Genomic DNA, 12,399 nt, shown 5'->3' on the forward strand with positions numbered 1-12,399 from the left:
TGTGGACGTGGTGGTGGTGGTGGATGTGGTGGTGGTGGATGTAGTGGTGGACATGGTGGTGGTTGACATGGTGGTGGTGGACGTGGTGGTGGTGGACATGGTGATGGAGGACATGGTGGTGGTGGAGGACATGATGGTGGTGGAGGACATGGTGGTGGTGGTAAGTATTTTGTTATACAGCACAATATCCTTGGTGCAACAACATCAAGTGTTGCATGGCTAAACACTTATAAGGTCCCATAGGTGAGACCTATTGGCTATGCCAATGCTTGGTTAGAGTGAGTGGCATGGTGGTGGACGTGGTGGTGGACGTGGTGGTGGTGGACGTTGTGGTGATGGACGTGGTGGTGGGCATGGTGTGAATGTGGTGATGGACAGTGTGGTGGTGGACGTGGTGGTGGACATGGTGGTGGATGTGGTGGTGGTGGACTTGGTGGTGGTGGTGGTGGACGTGGTGGTGGACGTGGTGGTGGTGGACGTGGTGTTGGTGGATGTGGTGGTGGACATGGTGGTGGTTGACGTGGTGGTGGTTGATATGGTGGTGGTGAACGTGGTGGTGGATGTGGTGGTGGTGGAGGACATGGTGGTGGTGGAGGACATGGTGGTGGTGGAGGACATGGTGGTGGTGGTGGACGTGGTGATGGTGGACATGGTGGTGGTGGTGGATGTGGTGGTGGACGTGAAGGTGGTGGTGGAAGTGGTGGTGGTGGACGTGGTGGTGGTGGATATGGTGGTGGATGTGGTGGTGGTGGTGGTGGTTGTGGACGTGGTGGTGGTGGTGGTGGTGGATGTGGTGGTGGTGGATGTAGTGGTGGACATGGTGGTGGTGGACATGGTGGTGGTGGACGTGGTGGTGGTGGACATGGTGGTGGTGGAGGACATGGTGGTGGAGGACATGGTGGTGGTGGAGGACATGATGGTGGTGGAGGACATGGAGGTGGTGGTGGACATGGTGGTGGATGTGGTGGTGGTGGTGGACATGGTAGATGTGGTGGTGGACATGGAGGACATGGTGGTGGTGGTGGATGTGGTGATGGTGGTGGACATGGTGGTGGTGGATGTGGTGGTGGTGGATGTGGTGGTGGAGGATGTGGTGGTGGACGTGGTGGTGGTGGAATTGGTGGTGGTGGTGGATGTGGTGGTAGACATAATGGTGGTGGACAAGGTGGTGGTGGTTGATGTGGTGGTGGACGTGGTGGTGGTGGACATGGTGGTGGTGGACGTGGTGGTGGTTGTGGTGGTTGTGGACATGGTGGTGGATATGGTGGTGGTGGACGTGGTAGTGGTGGTGGATGTGGTGGTGGATGTGGTGGTGGTGGATGTGTTGGTGGTGGATGTCGTGGTGGATGTGGATGTGGTGGTGGTGGTGGACATGGTGGTGGATGTGGTGGTGGTGGACGTGGTGGTGGATGTGGTGGTGGTGGACGTGGTGGTGGTGGACGTGGTGGTGGATGTGGTGGTGGTGGTGGACGTGGTGGTGGTGGATGTGGTGGTGGTGGATGTGGTAGACATGGTGGTGGTGGTGGACATGATGGTGGTGGAGGACGTGGTGGTGGTGGATGTGGTGGTGGTGGACGTGTTGATTGTGGACGTGGTGGTGGTAGACGTGGTGGTGGACATGGTGGTGGTGGTGGTGGACATGGTGGTGGTGGATGTGGTGGTGGTGAACGTGGTGGTGGACATGGTGGTGGGGATGTGGTGGTGGATGTGGTGGTGGACATGGTGATGGATGTGGTGGTGGTGGACAATGTGGTGGTGGACAGTGTGGTGGTGGTGGATGTGGTGGTGGATGTGGTGGTGGATGTGGTGGTGGACGTGGTGGTGGTGGATGTGGTGGTGGATGTGGTGGTGGACATGGTGGTGGACGTGGTGGTGGTGGATGTGGTGGTGGTGGATGTGGTGGTGGACATGGTGGTGGTTGACGTGGTGGTGGTGGAGGACATGGTGGTGGTGGAGGACATGGTGGTGGACATGGTGGGGGTGGACATGGTGGTGATGGTGGATGTGGTGGTGGACGTGGTGGTGGTGGATGTGGTGGTGGTGGACATGGTGGTGGTTGATGTGGTGGTGGATGTGGTGGTGGTTGTGGAAGTGGTGGTGGACGTGGTGGTGGTGGACGTGGTGGTGGTGGATGTGGTGGTGGTGGACATGGTGGTGGTGGAGGACATGGTGGTGGAGGACATGGTGGTGGTGGAGGACATGATGGTGGTGAAGGACATGGTGGTGGACATGGTGGTGGATGTGGTGGTGGTGGACGTGGTGGTGGTGGACGTGGTGATGGTGGTGGATGTGGTGGTGGACATGGTGGATGTGGTGGTGGACGTGGTGGATGTGGTGATGGTGGTGGACATGGTGGTGGTGGATGTGGTGGTGGTGGATGTGGGGGTGGTGGATGTGGTGGTGGTGGACGTGATGGTGGTGGATGTGGTGGTGGACGTGGTGGTGGTGGACATGGTGGTGGTTGTGGATGTGGTGGTGGACGTGGTGGTGGTGGATGTGGTGGTGGTTGTGGTGGTTGTGGACATGATGGTGGATGTGGTGGTGGATGTGGTGGTGGTGGACATGGTGGTGGTGGACGTGGTGGTGGATGTGGATGTGGTGGTGGTGGTGGTGGACATGTTGGTGGATGTGTTGGTGGTGGACGTGGTGGTGGTGGATGTGGTGGTGGATGTGGTGGTGGTGGATGTGGTGGTGCTGGTGGAAGTGGTGGTGGTGTTGGTGGATGTGGTGGTGGTGGATGTGGTAGACATGGTGGTGGTGGTGGACATGATGGTGGTGGTGGATGTTGTGGTGGTGGATGTGGTGGTGGTGGACGTGTTGGTGGTGGACGTGGTGGTGCTGGACGTGGTGGTGGACATGGAGGTGGTGGTGGTAGACATGGTGGTGGTGGATGTGGTGGTGGTGGACATGGTGGTGGGGATGTGGTGGACATGGTGGATATGGTGGTGGATGTGGTGGTGGTGGACGATGTGGTGGTGGACAATGTGGTGGTGGTGGATGTGGTGGTGGATGTGGTGGTGGTGGATGTGGTGGTGGACGTGGTGGTGGTGGATGTGGTGGTGGATGTGGTGGTGGACGTGGTGGTGGACGTGGTGGTGGTGGACATGTAGACATGGTGGTGGTGGACATGGTGGTAGATGTGGTGGTGGACATGGTTGTGGTGGACATGGTGGTGGTGGACATGTTGGTGGTGGACATGGTGGTGGTGGACCTGGTGGTGGACATGGTGGTGGTGATGGACATGCTGGTGGTGGTGGTGGTGGATGTGGTGTTGGTGGTGGACGTGGGGTGGATGTGGTGGTGGTGGTGGAGCTGGTGGTGGACATGGTGGTGGTGGATGTGGTGGTGGTGGTGGATATGGTGGTGGTGGAAGTAGCCGTGGTGGAGGATGTGGTGGTGGACGTGGTGGTGGTGGACGTGGTGGTGGTGGTGGACGTGGTGGTAGTGGACATGGTGGTGGTGGACATGGTGGTGGTGGAGGACATGGTGGTGGAGGACATGGTGGTGGTGGAGGACATGATGTGGTGGAGGACGTGGTGGTGGACATGGTGGTGGATGTGGTGGTAGTGGACGTGGTGATGGTGGACGTGGTGATGGTGGTGGATGTGGTGGTGAACGTGGTAGATGTAGTGGTGGTGCTGGACATGGTGGTGGTGGATGTGGTGATGGTGGTGGACATGGTGGTGGTGGATGTGGTGGTGGTGGATGTGGTGGTGGTGGACGTGGTGGTGGTGGATGTGGTGGTGGATATGGTGGTGGTGGACATGGTGGTGGTGGTGGACATGGTGGTGGATGTGGTGGTGGTGGACATGGTGGTGGATGTGGTGATGGTGGATGTGGTGGTGGTGGACATGGTGTTGGATGTGGTGGTGGTGGTAGATGTGTGGTGGTGGTGGTGGACGTGGTGGTGGTGGTGGTGGACATGGTGGTGGTGTATGTGGTAGACATGGTGGTGGTGGACATGATGGTGGTGGAGGACGTGGTGGTGGTGGATGTGATGGTGGTGGACGTGTTGGTGGTGGAGGTGGTGGTGGTGGACCTGGTGGTGTACATGGTAGTGGTGGTGGTGGACATGGTGGTGGTGGATGTGGTGGTGGACATGGTGGTGGTGGATGTGGTGGTGGACATGGTGGTGGACATGGTGGCGGGGATGTGGTGGTGGATGTGGTGGTGGACATGGTGGTGGATGTGGTGGTGGTGGACGATGTGGTGGTGGACAATGTGGTGGTGGTGGATGTGCTGGTGGACGTGGTGGTGGTGGATGTGGTGGTGGATGTGGTGGTGGACGTGGTGGTGGACATGGTGGTGGTGGACGTGGTGGTGGTGGATGTGGTGGTGGACATGGTGGTGGTTGACGTGGTGGTGGTTGATGTGGTGGTGGAGGACATGGTGGTGGTAGAGGACATGGTGGTGGACATGGTGGTGGTGGACATGGTGGTGGTGGTGGATGTGGTGGTGGACGTGGTGGTGGTGGATGTGGTGGTAGTGGACATGGTGGTGGTGGACGTGGTGGTGGATGTGGTGGTGGTGGTTGTTGTGGATGTGGTGGTGGACGTGGTGGTGGTGGATGTGGTGGTGGTGGACGTGGTGGTGGACATGGTGGTGGTGGAGGACATGGTGGTGGAGGACATGGTGGTGGTGGAGGACATGATGGTGGTGAAGGACATGGTGGTGGACATGGTGGTAGATGTGGTGGTGGTGGACGTGGTGGTGGTGTACGTGGTGATGGTGGTGGATGTGGTGGTGGACATGGTGGATGTGGTGGTGGACGTGGTAGATGTGGTGATGGTGGTGGACATGGTGGTGGTGGATGTGGTGGTGGTGGTGGTGGATGTGGTGGTGGTGGATGTGGTAGACATGGTGGTGGTGGTGGACATGATGGTGGTGGTGGATGTTGTGGTGGTGGATGTGGTGGTGGTGGACGTGTTGGTGGTGGACGTGGTGGTGGTGGACGTGGTGGTGGACATGGAGGTGGTGGTGGTAGACATGGTGGTGGTGGACGTGGTGGTGGTGGACATGGTGGTGGGGATGTGGTGGACATGGTGGACATGGTGGTGGATGTGGTGGTGGTGGACGATGTGGTGGTGGACAATGTGGTGGTGGTGGATGTGGTGGTGGATGTGGTGGTGGTGGATGTGGTGGTGGACGTGGTGGTGGTGGATGTGGTGGTGGATATGGTGGTGGACGTGGTGGTGGACGTGGTGGTGGTGGACATGTGGACGTGGTGGTGTTGGACATGGTGATAGATGTGGTGGTGGATGTGGTGGTGGTGGACATGGTGGTGGTGGACATGGTGGTGGTGGACATGGTGGTGGTGGACCTGGTGGTGGACATGGTGGTGGTGATGGACATGCTGGTGGTGGTGGTGGTGGATGTGGTGTTGGTGGTGGACGTGGGGTGGATGTGGTGGTGGTGGTGGAGCTGGTGGTGGACATGGTGGTGGTGGATGTGGTGGTGGTGGTGGATATGGTGGTGGTGAAAGTAGCCGTGGTGGAGGATGTGGTGGTGGACGTGGTGGTGGTGGACATGGTGGTGGACGTGGTGGTGGTGGTGGACGTGGTGGTGGTGGACATGGTGGTGGTGGACATGGTGGTGGTGGAGGACATGGTGGTGGAGGACATGGTGGTGGTGGAGGACATGATATGGTAGAGGACGTGGTGGTGGACATGGTGGTGGATGTGGTGGTAGTGGACGTGGTGATGGTGGACGTGGTGATGGTGGTGGATGTGGTGGTGAACGTGGTAGATGTAGTGGTGGTGCTGGATGTGGTGGTGGTGGATGTGGTGATGGTGGTGGACATGGTGGTGGTGGATGTGGTGGTGGTGTATGTGGTGGTGGTGGACGTGGTGGTGGTGGATGTGGTGGTGGATATGGTGGTGGTGGACATGGTGGTGGTGGTGGACATGGTGGTGGATGTGGTGGTGGTGGACGTGGTGGTGGATGTGGTGATGGTGGACGTGGTGGTGGTGGACATGGTGGTGGATGTGGTAGTGATGGTGGATGTGTGGTGGTGGTGGTGGACGTGGTGATGGTGGTGGTGGACATGGTGGTGGTGGATGTGGTAGACATGGTGGTGGTGGACATGATGGTGGTGGAGGACGTGGTGGTGGTGGATGTGATGGTGGTGGATGTGTTGGTAGTGGAGGTGGTGGTGTTGGAGGTGGTGGTGGTGGACCTGGTGGTGGACATGGTGGTGGATGTGCTGGTGGACGTGGTGGTGGTGGATGTGGTGGTGGATGTGGTGGTGGACGTGGTGGTGGACATGGTGGTGGTGGACGTGGTGGTGGTGGATGTGGTGGTGGACATGGTGGTGGTTGACGTGGTGGTGGTTGATGTGGTGGTGGAGGACATGGTGGTGGTAGAGGACATGGTGGTGGACATGGTGGTGGTGGACATGGTGGTGGTGGTGGATGTGGTGGTGGACGTGGTGGTGGTGGATGTGGTGGTAGTGGACATGGTGGTGATGGACGTGGTGGTGGATGTGGTGGTGGTGGTTGTTGTGGATGTGGTGGTGGACGTGGTGGTGGTGGATGTGGTGGTGGTGGACGTGGTGGTGGACATGGTGGTGGTGGAGGACATGGTGGTGGAGGACATGGTGGTGGTGGAGGACATGATGGTGGTGAAGGACATGGTGGTGGACATGGTGGTGGATGTGGTGGTGGTGGACATGGTGGTGGTGTACGTGGTGATGGTGGTGGATGTGGTGGTGGACATGGTGGATGTGGTGGTGGACGTGGTAGATGTGGTGATGGTGGTGGACATGGTGGTGGTGGATGTGGTGGTGGTGGATGTGGTGGTGGTGGATGTGGTAGACATGGTGGTGGTGGTGGACATGATGGTGGTGGTGGATGTTGTGGTGGTGGATGTGGTGGTGGTGGACGTGTTGGTGGTGGACGTGGTGGTGGTGGACGTGGTGGTGGACATGGAGGTGGTGGTGGTAGACATGGTGGTGGTGGACGTGGTGGTGGTGGACATGGTGGTGGGGATGTGGTGGACATGGTGGACATGGTGGTGGATGTGGTGGTGGTGGACGATGTGGTGGTGGACAATGTGGTGGTGGTGGATGTGGTGGTGGATGTGGTGGTGGTGGATGTGGTGGTGGACGTGGTGGTGGTGGATGTGGTGGTGGATATGGTGGTGGATGTGGTGGTGGACGTGGTGGTGGACATGTGGACGTGGTGGTGTTGGACATGGTGATAGATGTGGTGGTGGATGTGGTGGTGGTGGACATGGTGGTGGTGGACATGGTGGTGGTGGACATGGTGGTGGTGGAACTGGTGGTGGACATGGTGGTGGTGATGGACATGCTGGTGGTGGTGGTGGTGGATGTGGTGTTGGTGGTGGACGTGGGGTGGATGTGGTGGTGGTGGTGGAGCTGGTGGTGGACATGGTGGTGGTGGATGTGGTGGTGGTGGTGGATATGGTGGTGGTGAAAGTAGCCGTGGTGGAGGATGTGGTGGTGGACGTGGTGGTGGTGGACATGGTGGTGGTGGACATGGTGGTGGTGGACATGGTGGTGGTGGAGGACATGGTGGTGGAGGACATGGTGGTGGTGGAGGACATGATATGGTAGAGGACGTGGTGGTGGACATGGTGGTGGATGTGGTGGTAGTGGACGTGGTGATGGTGGACGTGGTGATGGTGGTGGATGTGGTGGTGAACGTGGTAGATGTAGTGGTGGTGCTGGATGTGGTGGTGGTGGATGTGGTGATGGTGGTGGACATGGTGGTGGTGGATGTGGTGGTGGTGGATGTGGTGGTGGTGGACGTGGTGGTGGTGGATGTGGTGGTGGATATGGTGGTGGTGGACATGGTGGTGGTGGTGGACATGGTGGTGGATGTGGTGGTGGTGGACGTGGTGGTGGATGTGGTGATGGTGGACGTGGTGGTGGTGGACATGGTGGTGGATGTGGTAGTGATGGTGGATGTGTGGTGGTGGTGGTGGACGTGGTGGTGGTGGTGGTGGACATGGTGGTGGTGGATGTGGTAGACATGGTGGTGGTGGACATGATGGTGGTGGAGGACGTGGTGGTGGTGGATGTGATGGTGGTGGATGTGTTGGTGGTGGAGGTGGTGGTGGTGGAGGTGGTGGTGGTGGACCTGGTGGTGGACATGGTGGTGGTGGACATGGTGGTGGTGGATGTGGTGGTGGACGTGGTGGTGGACATGGTGGCGGGGATGTGGTGGTGGATGTGGTGGTGGACATGGTGGTGGATGTGGTGGTGGTGGACGATGTGGTGGTGGACAATGTGGTGGTGGTGGATGTGGTGGTGGATGTGGTGGTGGTAGATGTGGTGGTGGACGTGGTGGTGGTGGATGTGGTGGTGGATGTGGTGGTGGATGTGGTGGTGGACATGGTGGTGGTGGACGTGGTGGTGGTGGATGTGGTGGTGGACATGGTGGTGGTTGACGTGGTGGTGGTTGATATGGTGGTGGAGGACATGGTGGTGGACGTGGTGGTGGTGGACATGGTGGTGGTGGTGGATGTGGTGGTGGACGTGGTGGTAGTGGATGTGGTGGTGGTGGACATGGTGGTGGTGGACGTGGTGGTGGATGTGGTGGTGGTGGTTGTTGTGGATGTGGTGGTGGACGTGGTGGTGGTGGACGTGGTGGTGGTGGACGTGGTGGTGGACATGGTGGTGGTGGAGGACATGGTGGTGGAGGACATGGTGGTGGTGGAGGACATGATGGTTGTGAAGGACATGGTGGTGGACATGGTGGTGGATGTGATGGTGGTGGACGTGGTGGTGGTGTACGTGGTGATGGTGGTGGATGTGGTGGTGGACATGGTGGATGTGGTGGTGGACGTGGTGGATGTGGTGATGGTGGTGGACATGGTGGTGGTGGATGTGGTGGTGGTGGATGTGGCAGTGGTGGATGTGGTGGTGGTGGATGTGGTGGTGGTGGATGTGGTGGTGGACGTGGTGGTGGTGGACATGGTGTTGGTGGCGGATGTGGTGGTGGATGTGGTGGTGGTGGACGTGGTGGTGGTGGACGTGGTGGTGGTTGTGGTGGTTGTGGACATGGTGGTGGATGTGGTGGTGGATGTGGTGGTGGTGGATGTGGTGGTGGTGGACATGGTGGTGGATGTGGATGTGGTGGTGGTGGTGGACATGGTGGTGGATGTGGTGGTGGTGGACATGTTGGTGGATGTGGTGGTGGTGGATGTGGTGGTGGTGGATGTGGTGGTGGATGTGGTGGTGGTGGATGTGGTGGTGCTGGTGGAAGTGGTGGTGGTGGTGGTGGATGTGGTGTTGGTGGATGTGGTGGACATGGTGGTGGTGGTGGACATGATGGTGGTGGTGGACGTTGTGGTGGTGGATGTGGTGGTGGTGGACATGCTGGTGGTGGACGTGGTGGTGGACATGGTTGTGGTGGTGGTGGACATGGTGGTGGTGGACGAGTTGGTGGACGTGGTGGACATGGTGGTGGGGATGTGGTGGAGATGTGGTGGACATGGTGGAGATGGTGGTGGATATGGTGGTGGTGGAGGACGATGTGGTGGTGGACAATGTGGTGGTGGTGGATGTGGTGGTGGATGTGGTGGTGGTGGATGTGGTGGTGGACGTGGTGGTGGTGGATGTGGTGGTGGATGTGGTGGTGGACGTGGTGGTGGATGTGGTGGTGGTGGACGTGGTGGTGGTGGACATGGTGGTGGTGGACGTGGTGGTGGACATGGTGGTGGTGGTGGATGTGGTGGTGGTGGTGGACGAGGGGTGGATGTGGTGGTGGAGCTAGTGGTGGACATGGTGGTGGTGGATGTGGTGGTGGTGGACGTGGTGGTAGATGTGGTGGTGGATGTGGTGGTGGTGGACGTGGTGGTGGTGGACATGGTGGTAGTGGACGTGGTGGTGGACATGGTAGTGGTGGTGGATGTTGTGGTGGTGGTGGACGAGGGGTGGATGTGGTGGTGGTGGTGGAGCTGGTGGTGGACATGGTGGTGGTGGATTTGGTGGTGGTGGATGTGGTGGTGGTGGTGGATATGGTGGTGGTGGAAGTAGCGGTGGTGGAGGATGTGGTGGTGGACGTGGTGGTGGTGAACGTGGTGGTGGACGTGGTGGTGGTGGATGTGGTGGTGGTGGACGTGGTGGTGGTGGACATGGTGGTGGTGGAAGACATGGTGGTGGAGGACATGGTGGTGGTGGAGGACATGATGGTGGTGGAGGACGTGGTGGTGGACATGGTGGTGGTGGTGGACATGGTGGATGTGGTGGTGGACGTGGTGGATGTGGTGATGGTGGTGGACATGGTGGTGGTGGATGTGGTGGTGGTGGATGTGGCGGTGGTGGATGTGGTGGTGGTGGACGTGGTGGTGGTGGATGTGGTGGTGGACGTGGTGGTGGTGGACATGGTGGTGGTGGTGGATGTGGTGGTGGACGTGGTGGTGGTGGACGTGGGGGTGGTGGATGTGGTGGTGGTTGTGGACATGGTGGTGGATGTGGTGGTGGTGGACGTGGTTGTGGTGGACATGGTGGTGGATGTGGATGTGGTGGTGGTGGTGGACATGGTGGTGGATGTGGTGGTGGTGGACATGTTGGTGGATGTGGTGGTGGTGGACGTGGTGGTGGTGGATGTGGTGGTGGATGTGGTGATGGTGGATGTGGTGGTGCTGGTGGAAGTGGTGGTGGTGGTGGTGGATGTGGTGGATGTGGTGGACATGGTGGTGGTGGACATGATGGTGGTGGTGGACGTTGTGGTGGTGGATGTGGTGGTGGTGGATGTGTTGGTGGTGGACTTGGTGGTGGACATGGTGGTGGTGGTGGTGGACATGGTGGTAGTGGATGTGGTGGTGGACGTGGTGGACATGGTGATGGGGATGTGGTGGGGATGTGGTGGGGATGTGGTGGACATGGTGGAGATGGTGGTGGATGTGGTGGTGGATGTGGTGGTGGTGGAGGACGATGTGGTAGTGGACAATGTGGTGGTGGTGGATGTGGTGGTGGATGTGGTGGTGGACGTGGTGGTGGTGGATGTGGTGGTGGACGTGGTGGTGGATGTGGTGGTGGTGGACATGTGGACGTGGTGGTGGTGGACATGGTGGTAGATGTGGTGGTGGACGTGGTGGTGGTGGACGTGGTGGTGGTGGACATGGTGGTGGTGGACACGATGGTGGTGGACGTGCAGTGGACATGGTGGTGGTGGTGGATGTGGTGGTGGTGGTGTATGTGTATGTGTATGTGCTTATATAGCGCCGAATCACCCCTGGGGGTATCTCCGCGCTGTACTCATACCGCTGTAGGAACCCTTCCTGGCTATCCGTGTGAAGTGTCCACTCCTGAGCACCCCCATGGTGAAGCCAGGCATCCCAGCGCTGTTGGGGCCGTTGTGGAGACTAAGCAAGCTATTGCCCAGAGTTGCAGCGTGGGACCCATGATTAGAATAGGCACTGATGCGAGAATATCAGGTCCGCGGAATTTATAGCCAGAGACCCTGCCGCGTCGGGAATCGAACCCTGGTCCCGGACCAGTGCTCTGCATCGAGGTCTGCCACTCTAACCATTGAGCCACACTTCTCCACTGGTGGACGTGGGGTGGATGTGGTGGTGGTGGTGGAGCTGGTGGTGGACATGGTGGTGGTGGATGTGGTGGTGGTGGACGTGGTGGTGGATATGGTGGTGGTGGAAGAAGCGGTGGTGGAGGATGTGGTGGTGGACATGGTGGTGGTGGAGGTGGTGGTGGATGTGGTGGTGGTGGACGTGGTGGTGGTGGACGTGGTGGTGGTGGACATGGTGGTGGTGGAGGACATGGAGGTGGAGGACATGGTGGTGGTGGAGGACATGATGGTGGTGGAGGACGTGGCGGTGGACATGGTGGTGGATGTGGTGGTAGTGGACGTGGTGATGGTGGACGTGGTGATGGTGGTGGATGTGGTGGTGGGCGTGGTAGATGTAGTGGTGGTGCTGGACGTGGTGGTGGTGGATGTGGTGATGGTGGTGGACATGGTGGTGGTGGATGTGGTGGTGGTGGATGTGGTGGTGGTGGACGTGGTGGTGGTGGATGTGGTGGTGGATATGGTGGTGGTGGACATGGTGGTGGTGGTGGACATGGTGGTGGATGTGGTGGTGGTGGACGTGGTGGTGGTGGACGTGGTGGTGGATGTGGTGGTGGTGGTGGATGTGGTGGTGGACGTGGTGGTGGTGGTGGTGGATGTGGTGGTGGTGGATGTGGTGGTGGTGGACATGGTGGTGGTGGTGGACATGATGGTGGTGGTGGACATGGTGGTGGTGGATATGGTGGTGGTGGACATGTTGGTGGTGGACGTGGTGGTGGTGGACGTGGTGGTGGACATGGTGGTGGTGGTGGTGGACATGGTGGTGGTGGACGTGGATGTGTGAAATATCGGATGCTATGTAAAAAGACACATACAAATGAAACACATTTCAAATATTTCCCTTTTAATT

This window comes from Triturus cristatus, chromosome 1_1 (assembly GCF_964204655.1).
Source record: "Triturus cristatus chromosome 1_1, aTriCri1.1, whole genome shotgun sequence".
NCBI classification, from domain to species: domain Eukaryota; kingdom Metazoa; phylum Chordata; class Amphibia; order Caudata; family Salamandridae; genus Triturus; species Triturus cristatus.